This window comes from Amphiura filiformis, chromosome 2 (assembly GCF_039555335.1).
Source record: "Amphiura filiformis chromosome 2, Afil_fr2py, whole genome shotgun sequence".
Classification (NCBI taxonomy): Eukaryota; Metazoa; Echinodermata; class Ophiuroidea; order Amphilepidida; family Amphiuridae; genus Amphiura; species Amphiura filiformis.
The window spans coordinates 61067440-61086162 of NC_092629.1; the positions used below are offsets into that span (position 1 = coordinate 61067440).

Here is an 18723-nt window from a genome sequence, read left to right on the forward strand (position 1 = left end):
TGCCATAACAGTTTGTATACAAGTTCAAATCGCTCAAATTTGCTCACAGCGCTGGTGTGCACATTCACCCGTGTAAAGACACCACATTATTATGCGCTAATTTCAATACTTAGGATAAATGGTAACATAACAACAAGCAAATGAAATCCAATGTTCCTGACATCCGGTAATGTTCCACTAACACTACATATGAGCCAAAGTGATCTCATCCCAGATGCCAAAGTTCATGCCTCCATTCAACAAGCATAGCTCAAAACTTGACCTCCTGTTGTGGGGGGGGGGGGGTCACTCCCATTGTGGCCTGTACACCATCCGCGATAATCAACTTATGAAAAGCACCCTAAACAAGGATTTAACCCTTGGCTAAAACGACACCCTAAACAGGGATTTCATTCCTAACATCAAATTTCATACCCTAAATTTCATTTCAGCAGATTTAGAAATTGCAATTTTGCTACCCTTTTTCCATTTTTCATGTTTTTGACACCCTAAGCGACACGCTGCACAGATCGTGCCTACCCACCTAAAAAAACGACCCTTTTACGCCTTTTCATTATCGCGGATGGTGTACAGGCCACAATGGGAGTGACCCCCCCCCCCGGGAGTACGAGTTCTTGTACCCAACACACTCAAATGTCATTCTATGCATATAGATGCCTATTTGGGTTCAAGAACTGTGTATTACCCAATAATGCAATATGAGCATGAGATCCTAGTGTAAATAATAATAATAATAATAATAATAAGCCGCACTTATTAAGCGCCTTTAACCCAACAGGGTCTCAAGGCGCTTTACAAACCATGAAAAATACAATCTTAAAACTACAAATTACTACCGGTACTTAAAATACAGTCTTAAAAACTACACAAAAATAATTTCAAAGAAACAGAAATACTGGAGGAACTGATTTTGCCAGACCGCAGCGCCAACGCAGAAAAAAGAAAGTGTATCACGGAATGGCAGGAACCCTCGCTCCAGCATCCCTATACATATTACATTTTACATACAAGCAATGAGGAATAATCAAATAACTAGTGAGATGCATGCATATTAAAACATATTAAATTTAGACACATACACAGGACCAGCTGTGAAACACTAAGTAAATAATGTCAAATTGCACGGAAGCGATGACACACAAAAATTGATATAAAAGATGCCATACATATATACAAAAGGCAATCATTGATTAAAAAGAAAGGTTTTCAGTTTTGTTTTAAAAACGTCAATTGATGAGGCAAGCCTGACATGCTGAGGTAAATTGTTGCATTCTCTATGAGCGGCTTCCAATACATTCCCTTAACTATGTGAGCAAATATTGCACTTCGATAGCTATAAAAAAATAATGATCATAACCCCTCTATAGTTTGATCAGCTCATTATCGGCAGAATTGTAAGAAAGTATATAAAGTGAAGAACTTGAATTAATAATTTGTGATGCTTCTGGCGAGATGTCATGAGACAAGGAAATAAAATAAAATATATTTATATTAATCTGCAATATGTTATAAGGCCTGCTGATTACGAGCTGATCAAACTATAACATGTCTACAGTTGAAAGATCAGCGAAGAAGTCACAGTTTGGGTCAATCTGCATATGCTATATCAGTTGGTTTGTAAAGACTTAATTTAATTTTGGATGTCAACAAAAGTCTCATAACTTTGGCACACCATCAGAAAACACCCCTGAAAGAGTCCAATAAAAAAACTAGGCCTAAACTTTATGAGATTTTGGCAAAACAGGATAAAACACTGCAAGTATAATTTTGAACATTAAAAAAAAAACAATAATAATTTCAGTTGGCAAACAATAGTTCAAATCCAGTATGCACATGGTTGACAATATCTCACTCCAATCAATACCTAAAAGTTGACAACCTTGCCCATGTTGGAGATTAAAATCATGTCTTCCATAGGGGGTGTATGGATTTCAACTGAAATAGTTAAAATTGTATCCAAACAATTAATATAACAAATACCATCATCCATCATATTCATGTTAATGCAAAAAAGATCAACAAATTCTGATAAAAGAGTTTGCAAATCTAGCATTCACTGAAGTATGACTTCTGTGCAGGTTACTGTTTGTATTCTTTGTAAGTTAAAGAAAGGTGACCTGATACATTCTTTAAAACTTACCATAACATAAAATGTAATCCCTTTCAAGCATTCATGCAAAAAGAACATGTAAATGTTTTTTGTAAATGTGACTAATTCCTTATGGAATTACTGACATTAATACAGTGTGATATTTATAGTATACAGTGTTTTTATTAATGATAATTAATGATAATCATCATGATCATGTAATATATTGATTTCAAATGATAAACCCTATTTTTCTCAGTGCCATATTGAAATAAGAATTCCAACTTGGTGTATTTCTGAAGATATCATCAAATAAAAATTCCTTTAAAAAAGGAATGTGGCGCCCAATGTGAGCTGGACGGGATATGGTGAATTCCATGGTGATTAGATTTGGTATTATAATGATTTTTTTAGGGAAGAGTAGAAGATGATCGAATACGAGAGTAATGCTTCATGGAATGAAGCTTGCGTGTCAATTTGCGATTATGTGGGGTGGGAGTTCTGTTTTGGGGGCCGTTGTAGTGAGGATATTGCTTTGGATATTGAATATTGTTGAATTTCGTTATCAGGGCCTAGGGTATATGATGGATAACTAGAAGACACAAATAAGTAAGCTTTACCCTAGTCATCTATACACTCATTCTTGTCACACGACGAATTTCGACAAAGTCATGTAAACGTAATTTCGTTTTTCACCCGACCTCCGTCCAGAAACAATCCTGAAATGTTGAAAACTTGGGGTCGGGCGCACTCATGCCAGTTTATAAGGTATAGGCTACTCTGTGTCTTTTGTAGCCAACCATGTGGCTAAGAGAGGCTAGGAAATACTTAAACTAATACAAAACAATCATACCCTCCTTTCATATCAAACAATACCAAGAAATTGACAGGCCTGTTAAATCAAGGGTAAGATCGATCGTTATTCTTCATGAAACGGGCACAGCCCATTTTTATGTTATTAATTCTGCTAAAAATTAATTAATAAATAACAAAATTACGTCATAATTATGACTTTAAGTCGGCCATAGAACTCTATTTTAAACAGACAAAATAGCCATTGGGGTTTCTTTCACTTTACCTTGCTAGGAACCCATCCCAGCAGTTAGGCATATTACAATAAATATTATTTTTGCAAATAAACTTCTGACCTTCAACACAGTCATGTCTTCCAAATTTATTCCTTTCTCTGCTGACCAGGGTTGATTTTCGTTAATTAATGTTTTGTTTTTTATCAGAGATAGTCACCACAAAGATACTGAGCTGTATTCAAGCACATAAACCATTAGTGATTTCATGTTTGGTCAGTGGTTGTGTTGGTCAACTATAATTAATTGGTGTTTGTTTAAGGATTAGGTGCACTGTGTGCAATCACTATATTATCAATAACCTCAATTAAACAATCATAGTGCAAAATTTGACCTTAATTTGCAAAGTATGAGTTTTGTACTCACATTTTCAAAGGTCATTCAATGAATGCACAAATGTATTGGGGTTAAAGAACTGTGCCCTGATAGATGAGCATGTTGTAGATTCTTCACACTGTAAACAACTAGTTCATGTGCAAACATGTTCAAAACATACATAATTAGATCAAATGTCACCGTCTATCGGGTTCTAAGAGGCGGTAAACTGGTTTAAACCATACAAAGGTCACGGGTTATTTGGTGTTTTTATAAGTCCATTAATTTTGTATTTTAAACAAAGAATATACACACATCATTTTATCCCGTGCATATCAGAAAACAATAATAAAATAAAATCCTAGCATATTGTGGTTTTATTTCTGAGCTGGGCATAATTTTAGCAAAACAATTAAGGAGTAAATCTAGCAAGACTGAAATTAGAAGATTTCACAAAGTACATGCCTATATGTGGCCCCTCCGTAGAGGGCGCCACAAAAACTGTCTCAAACATGGAATACCACAGTCAAGCCTAATTTGACAGTTTTTTGATGATATCTTCGGAAATACACTGAGTTGCAACTTCTAATTTCAATATGTTAATGAGAAAAATATGAGCTTTCACCTGATACCAAAATTTTGATGGGATTGAGTGGGGGATGAGGTTGTCAATCAGGTTACCCACCTTGAACAAGTTAAAAGGGGCACTTTGTGATCGATCCACATCCTCATCCCCAACCTCCAACCTCCAAAAAAACTTCAGACTTTTATATCAGGAACCTAATATAGGCCTATAAAATATTTGTGTATGTAACATTTCTGGTAGATTCAGACCTTTGACAAAGACATCGTCCTACAGAGGGGTAGCCAGGGGGAGCAGGGATAAAATGGGGACAGCATTAAATTGACTAAAAATGGGATGAAAAATTGACACATGGGGACGAAAATTTGGTTTTGCTACATCACCGTCATCCAATTTGTTTTTTCTATCAGTCGGCAGCCAGAAATCACAACACAGTAGCCACAAAGTCAATGGCCCAATCAACTGAAATTGTGAAAATAAGCTTTTTTTGTGTGAATATCATTTGAACCATGTCCTAACAAGAGGATCACAAAATAATTAAAATATTCATATAAAATCATATGCAGGTATTTGTATTTGATCATTACATTGTTATAGTGATTTATGAGAGATTTTCTGGTTTATCCTTAGTGTAAGAGAGCACAAAATACTATTGGGATTAGAGTTAGGGTTAGGGTTAGGATTTAAGATTAGGGTTAGGGTAGGATTAGGGTTAGGGTTAGGATTAGGATTAGAGTTGGGATTTGTTTGGTATTCTCTTACACGAAGGATACACTGATTTTCTGTCCAAAAATTTTGCACCACCATGCAGATCGTATCAACAATGTGCCAAACTGACCATTGTCTGCACTCATCTCATTGATTTGAATGAATGAATGAGTGTGTTAATGCATGAATAAAAGAATGAATGAAAAGTTGCAGTATATCATTTTGAATGAAAAGTGCTAGGATGGGATTAACAGTTCTACAGGTGGATCAAAATGGATCAATGCAAGTCAATCTCTCTTGCTGGTCACTTCTTCATAGTGGTCATTTGCAAGAAAGTTCTAATCAACCATGGTTCGATTATCAGATCTGGATAAGGCTCAAGTTATTGGTAAGCTTGAGGCTGGCATACCTCAGAATCAAGATGCGGCAACTTTTGGAGTTTCCCGCAGTATGATCTTAAAGTTAAAAGCCAAGTTTCGTCAGACTGTAGATGTCAAAGACAGACCCGGAAGTGGCCGCCCAAGAAAATTAAGGGCTGCAGAAGATCAATCCTGCCAAGGCATGCAAGACTTTATGGCAGTAGAGTATCTGACCAGACTATTCGCAATAGGCTTCATGAATCTGATTTCTGAGCTCGCAAGCCTGCCAGACAGCCTAAAATGACTCTACTTCATCGTCTTATCCGCCTTCCCTGTTGCCGTCAATAAATAAATTTCATGTCATGTTTAGTGATGAAGCAAGATTTTCTTTGAGGAAGCTGGATGGCCGAGTGAGAGTGTGGAGAAGATGTGGCAAACGTTTTGCATATTGCTGCATTGACAAAGTAACAGCCTATGGTGGTGGAAGCATGATGATATTTGGCAGGAATATCAATGACAGGAAAGACCAGACTGGTAGAAGTCATTGGAAATCTCAATGCAATCAACTATTGAGATGACATCCTTCAGCCAGTCGCAGTCCCATTTCTGCAAAACCTTGGACCGAACGCTGTTCTATATAGGATGATAATGCTTGACCACACAGGGTAAGAGTTGTAAATGACTTCCTGCAAGAAGAAGTAATTGAACGCATGGAGTGGCCAGCCAATAGCCCGGTCTTAAATCCGATTGTGATCTCATAAACATTCCAAATCATTCCCTTTGTGTTCTGGTTCTGTAAATGACTGACAAATCCTGTTAAAAGTAAACAACACTTTTGTCCCATGGTTTCTAAAATGTGGTATAGCATAAAATGTTGTATAATAAATGCTTACATGGACTGGTAGTACTTTCATCTGAATTGTGAAGCAATTGTGTTGAAACTCAAAGCTCTCCACATGCAAGTTTCATATATCCATATGATTATGATGTATCTGTCTCCTATCCTGACTCATATATCACAATGTATCCTGCATCCATTTATCCTACCACCACGCTGCAATATTCCTGTGCACAGTGAATCACTACCTGTCAAGTACAGCTTCAACGTGTCTAATAAAAGGCCCTTTACACACAGTCACAGTGAATCCAGCACAGTAGCAGTAAGGAAATCACACAGCACAGGTGATAGGTTTTCGTGCTTTTGCACAAGTTTGTGTTTACTCTAGCAACTGCGGGTCATGGAACTCTTTTAGTGAATAGGCCTATATACATTGCCTGTATTAGTACTCAGTTTATAATTATATTGAACTTCTATGGTCCATTATACAAATATTAACTATTTACTTTTGTAGAGTGTTCAAAATATGAGGTAATATGATTATCATTGGTCATATTGGTGATAGACCAGATTCTTTGGAATGCATGGAGAAAACACTGACATGCATGGTAGCCAATGGCAGGTTATTTTTGTTTTCCACTAGAGGAGGTAAAGCAGAAAGCTATTAAACAGGCCTAGAAATTCGGCAAGAATCCAACAATCCATGCTCAAAGAGATTCTCCTAAACTTACTGCGCCTGCCGTATAAAGTTAGTGACCAATATGGGGTCCAGGGTGTTGGAAGGGGCAGTGCCCCTTGCCTAGGGAAATTTTGCATTTCTGAACTCGCGCAATTTGGTGCATATATACTTTTTCTCTTTCTTTCTTTCCTTCTTTCTTTCTCTCTTTTTTCTTTCTTTCTTTCTCTCTTTCTTTCTTTTCTCTCTTTTTTTGCGATTCATACCCCGGGTGCTGCAGCCACCAAAGCACCCCCTAGATCTGCTCTTGCTCCTAATGGTGTCCTTCATGTTTTGAGGAAGAGGAATACTTTATATGTGCAGGCATAAGTCCCAATTCAGATTCCACATTGCGGCCGCGATATCACGGTGACAATGAAATCTGAGCCAGGTTTTTAAAAGGTTGGCGCTGAAAGTTTGTTCAACTTTCGTCGCATCGCTCTGCGATATCACGGCTGTGCATGCTTGTGATTGGAAAATTAAGGTCAGCAAAATGACCATAAAAGGAGATGCAGACTCCACATTGTGGCTGCGATGTCGCGATATATCATATGCATTGCAATACATTTTATATTATATTAAATATTTTTCTTTCCCCCTAGTTTGCCACCATGCACTTTTGAGGAAAAAAACCCAAATTCCCACTTTTGTGGCAATTTTATGCAAAATTAGCTGATCTTGCCCCAGGATTTTACCCACCCCTGAAATTACCCCCCCCCCCTCGAAAAAAATCCTGGTGCCACCACTGTGGATAGTATAGCTGTGCAGGATGCAAACTACGCAATAAGCCTACCAACCATAGGCGGTATTTTTAATGCACATTCAATAGTAAGGATATATCTCCAAAATGCATTGGTTTAAGGGGTACTACACCCATTGCATTTTTTTTTACATTTTTTTGCATTTTGTGAAGAAATGAGAAAATAAAATTGGACAAAGTAGTATGCAAAATGAAGGGGCAAATCTTCTCGTTCTATTGGTGGCATCGGTATCAATGTAGCTTACATGCTTTTACAGGTAGAAGCCAAAAGGTGGTACATCACCGATGTTTTAAATTCACTTCATTTTGGAAAGCTTACTATAAACGGATTTCGTTAAAATTTTGGATACATGTTGCTAACGCATTAGAGAAATAATGTTGATATGTAAAATGGGAATAAGTGGTTCTTGATGACTTCATGAACTTGGTGATTTTTAGTGCTCCACACCTATCAACAAAAGAACTGGTTAAAATGCTTCTATTTTCAATGTTAAGCTATATTTTGTATTTTTAACTAGCGACTTTATTTCACTGAAACCTAATTAAGCCATAGGTAAAAAGTTTCCACAACCAAACTACAGTTATGTTGAAAAAATTGCATTTCTCTTCACCTATACCATCAGATTAGGTAGTTTTAGTAAGCTTCATTTTTGTGATTTTGGTACCAAAAATGGATTGGTTTGTCCAATCCATTTCAACTAGACAATCTAAATTGTACTCACCATTTACATCCATTCCCAAGAAATGTTATTCTGTCCATCATAGCATTATATATCCAGTAAAAAGACAAACTAGACCAAATATCAAAATTGATGCCTCATTACAGCTATGTTGATATATCACATGTATTTCAAAATGGATGCCTAAATTTGACCCCAACCAGGAGATTATAACCTGACCTATGATGACCTATAACCTTATAGAAATCTCTTTTCCAAACAACACATGATAGAGGCTATATAGTATTAAATTTGCTATACCATTCATTGAGGAAGAGATATAGCATGCCTAGTTGATCACAGTCTGAAGATGGTATAACAAAGGATATAATTTATTCTATTCAAGTACTACTTGAATAGAATAAATTATGTTTTGTTATGAGTGATGCACACATACTGAGTTACTATAATCCCATAGTAACAGGTAATGCTAATTAGTGTATTTAATTTCAAGTTAGTGTATTAAAAGCAAAACCTGTGTTTTACCTGAAAACAAATAGAATTTCCTTGTAATAGCAACACCATATGGGATACTAGAGCATGAGCAAATCGTAATGTGTAGAATAGAACTTGGTGGTATCTCATATGATAGTCGTACTATGCTTAGCCTGAGTCGCTCGGCCTATCTCGAACAAAATCGCCATGCGTATCTATTGAACAACGAGCGGATTCACCGTACTATCACGGCAATTTTTGACACAAAGATATAGGGATGATGACGCTGTGCCCCCTTAAATGTGACAAATCTGTGCAAGTCCTCATTTGCAGGCAAATGCCAATGCACAACAGTGTGGTGTGCATGCCATTACACACCAAGCCATGATGATGTGAATACTAGACTTCCCCCTATACTGTAGATATTTCAGTATTCAAATCTTATCTGCAAGTTTTAAACATATCGTGTGACACAAGAACCAACAAAGCCTCTGGTGTTGCTTTGAAAGTCCCTGTTGTAAAAATTCCACTACTTACTTTAAAGCTGTGACATTTTGCACTACACAATGTGGAAACTTTCTTACACCAGGATTGCAAGATGGCAAGATGGGGGCCATTCAATTATTTGTAAGGAACATTCACTTGTCACCAAACTTTACAAGAGCATAACACACGCTTATACTGGGGTCACTCCATTAAGAACAACTTTACATTTGTATTATTACAACCTCAGCACAAACTTTACAAAAGCATATTCCAATCCATCATGGCAAACTGGAAACATAAACATTGGGCTATTCCAGATGAAATTCACACACACCCTGTAATGCCTATGGAAGACTATTTCACACAGAGTATTTATTTCAAATTGAGTTATGGGTGACACTGTTTGAAGTATACACCCCCGTGTGGAAGATTAAGGTTGTGTCTTCCATAAGGGGTGTATGGATTTCAGATGGAATTGCCCATTCATGGTTGATAGGTAACACAAATTCACATCAAATCTGGAGTATGGCATGGTACACTTTGCCCCAAAACCGTTTGTTCACAAATACAGCAAATACTAGGTTTCTAACTTTTTGAATATAATTTACAAGTTAGCAAATTACTGGTAAATAGCCATCTTTTCCAAGCATTATGTAAACTAAGTTTTAATTACCTATTATTTTCCATATATTATATATTAACATTGACTTTAAATGTGAACAAACATTTACAGGTTGATAATCAGAAAAGGCTTTAGTCTGAAACTTTGTTGTTGGGTTTTCAGATATTTTCTAATATGTAACCTAACCCTAACCATAACCATAACTGTAATTCTAACACTTACCCTTACCCTATCCTAACACTAACACTAACCCTAATGATAACCTTACTTCAGCCAAAACCCTAATGTAAAAAATGACCTAATTTCGAACACGTTTTGGACTGACTCTTTGGAAAAAAAAAACATGTCCCTAGCATTTAAGTTAAGTTTGTCGTTGTCATTTGCAAACTAATATTTTCTTCAAGCACTTGCATATTTATCATCTTATCTCATAGACTTTTATGTTGAATATTCAATGCAGCAAATATTTATTCAATCTCTTTTCATTCTATTTTAATAATTTAAAATTTTCAACATCAAATATAATTGATTATTTGGTCAACAAACATTCATTCTATTAGATAAAAAAATAATTGACATACCGTATTGTTTGTAATAAACGCCCTGGGGGCGTTGCATTTTTCCAAAAGGGGGGGGGGGGGGTTTATTGGATCGGGTTCAATTTCCCGATGGTGCTCCTGTAGAAAGGAGGGATTTACGGCTTACATTTTTGTGGTAAATACAACAAAATTACACCCAAAAGTGCATCATCTAGCAAGAATCTGGTGAAATTATTTTTTTCAAAGAGTGTACATAAAGTTTGTTCACATCCAATGCTGCTATAAGTGTTACTATACTGGGAGGAAGTATAACACCTTAAGCCATAAGTAGGGTATGAACTCAATATTTTTATGTGTGTGCGCGGCAAAGTTGCAATTGTTCACAAATATTTTTTGAGTGTAAAACCTTACAAAAGGTTCATTTTTAGTGATAGTCTCAGGTTACGCTTGGGAACCAAGTGACAAAGTCACACCACTTCTCCTGGCATAGATTTCAATTCTCTGCACAAATCGCTGACTGGATATGAACTATCAAGTTGACAGTGTGACATTTCTTTTATTGTATGAGTCCACTGCCACTGAATGACCAAGTCCAAAGATTATTCACAAATATCTAGGCAATGTATAAAGTGCCCATTTTGAAACTTTAGGGAAACAAGATGGCTCAGTAAAATTATGGATGCTCTTGAAAATGAGGAACAAAACAAGATTGATGAAGTTACCATTTCCTATGACACTTAATTGACCAATCTATCGCAAATGAGTTTCTATTTATGCAATCATAACAGTGCCAATATATTTATTATATTTTTCTTTTGCTTACCATTTTCCCACAAAATTGACACAAAAGATAATTGATTGGTAATCTATTTGGGATTCACTCATTTGTCATATTGTTCCCATTCAATGAGCAGTGATAAGAACCTCTAAAACTGCTCAGATTTCTTCATCATTGGATCAATAGAACCAATCTAATTGATGTAATCTGACATTAAAATGAAGTTAGGGATATGAATAGGCACAAATTAAGCTTAACTTTATCATAGCATCAAATAAGTGTGTGTAATATATGATATGATTTTATTTGTATGAAATCACCACCTGGATGCCGAATTGTATTCAAGTACCTTAGCACAAACAGTTCCTACCCAGCAAACACAAAGTTTACATGTCAGGTTATATAAAGGGTATAAAAACGTTTTTAATAACATTCAGAAAACATTTTTGAAAACGTGATGCCAAACAGAATGTTATTTAACTGTTGACAAAATATTTTGCAAAAATGTCACCAAAATAGACCAAAATGTAATCATGGTAATGCCATCAAAATTTGGACCAAATTATAATGTCACCAAAATATGGACCTAAATGTAATGTCACCAAAATAGATTAAAATGTAATGTCACCAAAATAGACCAAAATGTAATGTCACCAAAATAGATTAAAATGTAATGTCACCAAAATAGGCCAAAATGTAATGTCACCAAAATAGACCAAAATGTAATGTCACCAAAATATGGACCAAAATGTAATGTCACCAAAATAGACCAAAATGTAATGTCACCAAAATATGGACCAAAATGTAATGTCACCAAATTCTGGACCAAAATGTAATGTCACCATATTATGGACCAAAATGTCGAAGGTTCAGAACTCAGTATGACCAGCTCTCACAAAATGAGCATAAAGTTGGCTCCTTGCTTTGGTCTGCAAAAATGAATATTTCCTCCACAATGCCTTTAGTTTTCTGTTGAATTTTGTCATGGACTGTATCTTCTAGTGCCCTGGCAAATTTATGCTCATTTTGTGGGAACAGGTGTTGTGAGTTGAGGCTTTCTGGCTCTCAACCCTCGATGTATTGTCACCAAAATATAGACCAAAATGAAATGTCACCAAAATATAGACCCAAATGTTATGTCATCAAATTATGGCCCAATGTAATGTCACCAAAATAGACCAAAATGTAATATCACCAAAAAAGACCAAAAGGTAATGTCACCAAAATGTACCAAAATGTAATGTCACCAAAATATGGACCAAAATAGACTAACATATAATGTCACCAAAATATGGACCAAAATGTAATGTCACCAAAATATGGCCCAAAATGTAATGTCACCAAAATATGGACCAAAATGTAATGTCACCAAAATAGACCAAAATATAATGTCACCAAAATATGGCCCAAAATGTAATGTCACCAAAATCTGGACCAAAATGTAATGTTACCAAAATAGACCAAAATGTAATGTCACCAAAATAGACCAAAATGTAATGTCACCAAAATATGTACCAAAATATAATGTCCCCAAAATATGGTTGTGGGTTTCGATTCCCATGCCAGCACATTCCCTTGCTTTTTTTTTTTTCAAGTTGGGTTGTGTGCCGTTCGGAATTTGTATTTGTTGTCATGTTCAATTGTAACTCTTTGGGTTGGTAAATTGTAATTTGTTCTTATTCAGTTTCCTCTCATAGCGAGCAATCGTTCCCCATTGTGTTTATTTGTTCTTGTGCAGGATGCGTATCCCCATTACCTACTTTACAAAATATGGACCAAAATGTAATGTCACCAAAATATGGACCAAAATATAATGTCACCAAAATATGGACCAAAATGTAATGTTACCAAAATAGACCAAAATGTAATGTCACCAAAATATGAACCAAAATATTATGTCACCAAAATATGGACCAAAATGTAATATCAACAAATAGACCAAAATGTAATGTCACAAGAAAAAAATCATAAACAAAATGTGATCTCCTATACAATCAATTTGGTAGTCCTGTGTTTCATTCTCATGTATTTGAAACCATTATTGTGAACCTGAGTCATTTCTATACGTGTACATTAAGTAAAGGTATCAATCATGCTCCACATTATCTTGAATACTTATAGGTTAATGAACACGTATTACTTGTTGGGAGATAAAATAGACAAAATATGCACACGCGCTGTTGTTGATGCATCTAATGCACGGGCCCCGAACGTTCATTAACCTATTTCATACACAAGAAGAAAAAAGTATCACCAAAAATATTGGAAAACAGAACCAAATATAAATGCATCAACCCGCCCAAAAATAGACTACCCCGTAGTCCACTTGCCCATTGTGCATACTCTGGATATTGTATTTAAGCTTAAAACTCTGATTTAATTAATGTGTGCACAATTGATAGATTTTCACATCTGATCTTTTCAGTCACCCTACTCCCTCTGTTTGTTAGCTTCCCAAGTGGACTACTGACATTCGATTGCGGTTTACATGCTTAACACGGCTGTCTATGAGCTTCTATGGATGAGATTGTCGGAAATCTGGCCTACTAAAATTGGCGATGATGTAATGCATCTTTAAATGGATCTGGCTTGTGATTGGTCGCCCAGATCTCGTTATGGTTTAAATCCTCCGGGTACCTGTCATTACCATTAATAACTACATGGTACACAAGTATGTGGCCTACGCCGCCTTTGTGTTGTGTAATTTGCATGAAAGCGTCAGTAAGTGCATGAGCGCGTATTGTATTTGCTTGCGGTTAAATTTGATTGATAAACAAGTATGATTGAGAGTGTGAGTGTTAGGGACTTTGCCTGTTCAAAATCACGTTTTTAATTGAATGTCCATAGTCTATTTTTAACCTGGAATTTCGCGAGTAATAAACTGGCAGATTCTAAAATCAGAATTGTTCAGTACTGAAGTGCCAATACAATTATGACATTATGATATGTTGCATTCAATAATATAAGCCACTTTACTTTTTACTGTCACTAATATAATTATATTAACTTTTTCATAACAATTTTATACTAGTATTTTGATGTATTAAATATCAGTATAATTTCGAGTTCAACTAAATGCTTTCATCATGATTAACATGCTTTTATTTATCAAAAATAGACTATGGCATAGTCTAGCCCAAAAATGAATCAAGCCTACGCGACGCGAACGCGTGTGCAAGCACTGCGCGTAGTACGCGGAGTGCATAATATACACAATCAATGCATGGTTTTTCTAACGATTGGTTCGTGCTATATAAGAGTATATGAAAGGCCTACAATATTTCATCAAGATGACTATGAACATGTCTGAGATTTGATGATTGCATAGGATCCCAAACATATAAAACCTTTACTTTCTACACATGAAGTATAAGTGAGGTACAATGTAGGTTATAACTTCCAGGTTTATACACCTCCAAGTTTTTATGCATGACATTCTCACCTCATTTCATCAATGGACATGTTATTATATTTTACTGGATTTGTTTTAGAACAATTCAAATAAATTTCAATGGACAATCCTGATGAATCTATTTGCGGACATGTTATTCCTCTCAATTTCTTTACTATGATGTGATATCCCCATCACTAAAGACAAAGTCTACTTCACTATTAACCTAAATGTTCTCAGCCTATAAATTAGTGCACTTTGGGTATTCAACATCATAGCTAGATCTTAGGTCAAGTTGATAGCATGGGTATGTGAACAGATAGTTGAACTTTGTTGTGTTATTGAGGCTAATTGCTATATGTTAATCCACACACAGTTGACACCATTTATTGGGCAGGTGAATTGGTTGTTCCCTAATGTTCACAACATGATGTGTATATAGCCCAGATACAATGACTTAAGTGCAAACAAGACATTGCTGAATCACAACTTCACAATTTTTATTTCAAGAAAATGGGACCATGCTAAAAAATTAGCCAAGATAGAATAACTAAAATGAAAGACAGAGATAAAAAAATAGTTTGTGTCTGACAAGAAGAAAATGTCGTACTGCGCAGGTTGGCAACCAAAAATGGCGCGCCATTGCCCTGACGTCAGATGCCAATTAGTCTTTTTATCTCTGTCTTTCATTATAAAATGCAAACAAGATGGCTAAAATCAAACCTTCACACTTTTTCAAGAAAATGGAACCGTGCACAAAAATTTATCAGAGAAACTCAGAAAACATGTACCATACACTGTACAAAATTAATTGTTTCAGATTGACAATATCATATTTAACTCTCAATTTAACAGAGCTGGTGCTAATTTCAAATGTCACATCAAAAGTGAGGGTCGCTGATCTCCATTCCCCCAACTACTCAAATTGCCTCATAGAAATTGGTAGCGCCACAATTTTTCCTATCATGTATCAACTGCCAATATTTATTGATTAATATATGTTATCTTTATATTTCATGCAAAAAATATCTTTAAATTAAAAAACCGACTCAGGTACCATTGTAATTTCAACCAAACATTTTACTGTTTCGTAGTGAATCAAGGTTCTGGATGGCGGTGTACTAATACCATTCATACAACAGTTCATTCATAAAAATATCAAACTCACTCGATAGTATCGACCATAAGGTATAAGCCAAATTTGGACACCATCCGGGTATTTTGCCTGCTCATCTTCTCTGAGGTGCCATGCAATATTCATAAATATACCACTATATAATGCCCAATGCACAAATATGGTGATAATCATTCAATTACCATGGTTACAATTACAATGGTTTTTATGAAATATTTTATAAAATATGTTACCAGATTTACTCTAAAAATACTTTTCTTCATGGCAACAAACTTTTCCCATTCAAATTGGCCAATATTTTGTTTGGTCAAAAGGTGATGTATATTTTTCTATAAATGCAGTTAAAAGTTGTACCTTGGGGTAGGGATTAAAAGTTGGATTTGTTGTTGATAGTTAGTCAAGTATAATAGGAATTCAGGTATATTAGTAGTTGGCTGCATGAGGCTTGCCTTGCCTTTGTCATTACATATCTGCACATGCCATGATGGATTTGGCAATCCACATAATGGATTTTTCAAATTCAAAGTTGAAAACATTTTAAACCAACAGTTGCATTCAAGTGTTATACAAAGTTTGAATAGCATACATCACTGTTTGAGAGGGTTTGGTTAAAAACACATACAGGGATCTCAGAGCTAGAGCGCTATTTTTCATTTACCAGGAAAGTGTGAACGTGGTATCATTCAACTATATATATATAATGAATGTTTGTTATTTAACTTCACCTTTGAAGGAAATCTACTTGGGGCCCCTACGATATCACGAGAACCGCCAAACCCGAAAACCGCAAAATCTAGTGTTTTATAATCTTGTCAACTGTGTGTGTTGTTCTTGGTTTATTAATTTGTTTGATTTTTTTGTGTTTATTTATTTTTCCACATATAACAACAGTAAGTCTGTGATGTTAAAATCTAATGAAGATGGGGAGCAAACAAAATTAGGCTGAAGCGGGATCCGAACCGGCGACCTCTTGTTTGCGACACCAGTCTACCATATGAGCTATCCAGCCTTATGATGGATAGCGATCCCAATATCTTGGCTCGGGTGCTGGTCAAAGCCATGAAACCATGTTGCAGGGATCACACCCACATTACGATACAACTCGGGAAGCGACAGTAGAGGGGATCAGCGAAGATGCGGCTTTTAAATATTAACATCATGCGAGAATGCAATCAATATACACAAATTGCAATCTGTGCACACTTATTACACTATTTATGTTCAAACCGATTTTTGGTCAATTCTTTTGTTGAATCCACACTAGCATGTAATAAGCATGCATCCTGCCAGTGGACTGAAGTGTACTCCAATCTGCTTATTAAATTTCAAAATCTTCCTTACTACCACTTTCCCTAGAGCCACTGAAAAAAGATAATACTAACACAAAGTGCATGCTATAACAAAACAGTTATTATTACTAATGCATTATCACTTTAATTATAAAATAAATAAAACCAATAAGAGTTGAATATACAAGTCCATCATTGCCACCAGGCAGATAGCTCAATCTTTGTACACCTGTACACTGAAGGCAAAATGTATCCATTCCTATGCTCAACAGTATGGCATGCAATTTGGCAGTAACCAGTAGATTAAGAGTTAAGAGTTAGGGCTGGGTGATGTTAGGGATTCATAGGCCCAGCAAACACAAACAATTTGACAAAAAACAACAACAAACAAACAAAAAATGTTTTAATATCAGGTTTATATAAAACATTTTAATATTATTCAAACACATTTAAAAACTTGCTGCAAAACAGTCTAGCATGATGATATTTTTGTGTTGACAAAATATTTGCAAAAAAGATTTTACAATTAAATTTTGACTACATGTTAAAAATGTTGTTGTAGTATTTTTTTTCACATTAAAACAATTTAAAAACATTTTATAATCTTTATAATTATAATTGAACATTTAAATTTCATTAAAACATTTTGATCAAAACCAAAAATATCCTTATACAATTTTCATTTCAAAAGTTGTTTGAAAATTTGATTCTGATCTATAATTTATTTGAAATCAACATGTAAAAACGTATTCAACTAAATAAAAACATACCTGGATCAGTGGTTCTTGAGATAAAAGGTAATATTTGAAAATAATTGTCAATAATGTACTAAGTTTAATGTAAAGAAAGCTTTTTATAACAGCATACAAAACTTTGCGGTCATCACACATTTTGTCTATGTAGTGTTTCATCCAATATACTTCACTCAATCCTTGCCCTAGAAAATATCTAAATATAGCAGCAATCTATTGATGACTGTGTTAGTAAGTGGCTAAAGTTTATACCCATGGAGAATTCTCTCTCTGTGTTTTGATTTAAAAAGTAGTGCAGTTTTTCCTGTTCATCCTGGCACTGAAACTGAGACTGAAAGTGGCAATATGCTCACTGCATTGTATACCAAGGAACCTTCTTACGATTTCACAATTTGTGAGCTATTATGTTTTGATTCTTTCTACTGAAGGAAATGGTATAAAAACATCAAATTCCACTGACCAGTGTGTTCCTAACTCTGAAAGCAATATTGTAACATTTACTGAGGAGGATGCCCACAATTTTTTTAAATTCGGATTTTTACACAATTTCAACGTACTTCAAAAACTAACATACCCCTACAAAAATCAAGGCTTTAGGTGCGGTATTTGTGAAAAAAATCTGAGATTTGGAATAAAACAACGGAGTATGTCATTTAATTCATACAAATGAAATATTAGGCTGTCAATGCTGCCATTTTCCTTGTTTTTTGCCATTTTTTTTTTCATTTCAAAAATACATGACTGATTTCTACAAATGTATTGAATCATGCATTGTGCCGCAGTGTTTGAGCCTATGAGTGGTGTAAACGACCACACAAAGTGACATGCTGAAGTGCTCATCAACCATGTGCAATTATACCGTCTTTCAATACGTCACTTTTCATTACATTACGCTACAGTCTCCGTGTACGTAATAAAGAACGCACAAACTGCTCTGTTACAAGGTATGATGTTTCAAATTTCAAACTATACAGAGCATTATATATTTATCATGGTCATTCATACAATTATGTAATTTCTTCCTTCTTCTGCAAACATTGTCCATTACATTTCTATTGTATATTTCTTTAGTACTCAGTTTACAATTTTGTGATATTTTTCTACGTATAAGCCAACAATTGAACT

General features: G+C 35.2%; 1 protein-coding gene across 1 annotated transcript in view; it reads right to left on the bottom strand.

Annotated features, from left to right (window-relative positions):
- Window positions 1–18723, bottom strand: part of LOC140146493 (b(0,+)-type amino acid transporter 1-like) — a 144666-nt gene that overhangs the window by 54045 nt on the left and 71898 nt on the right. The window lies entirely within an intron of this gene.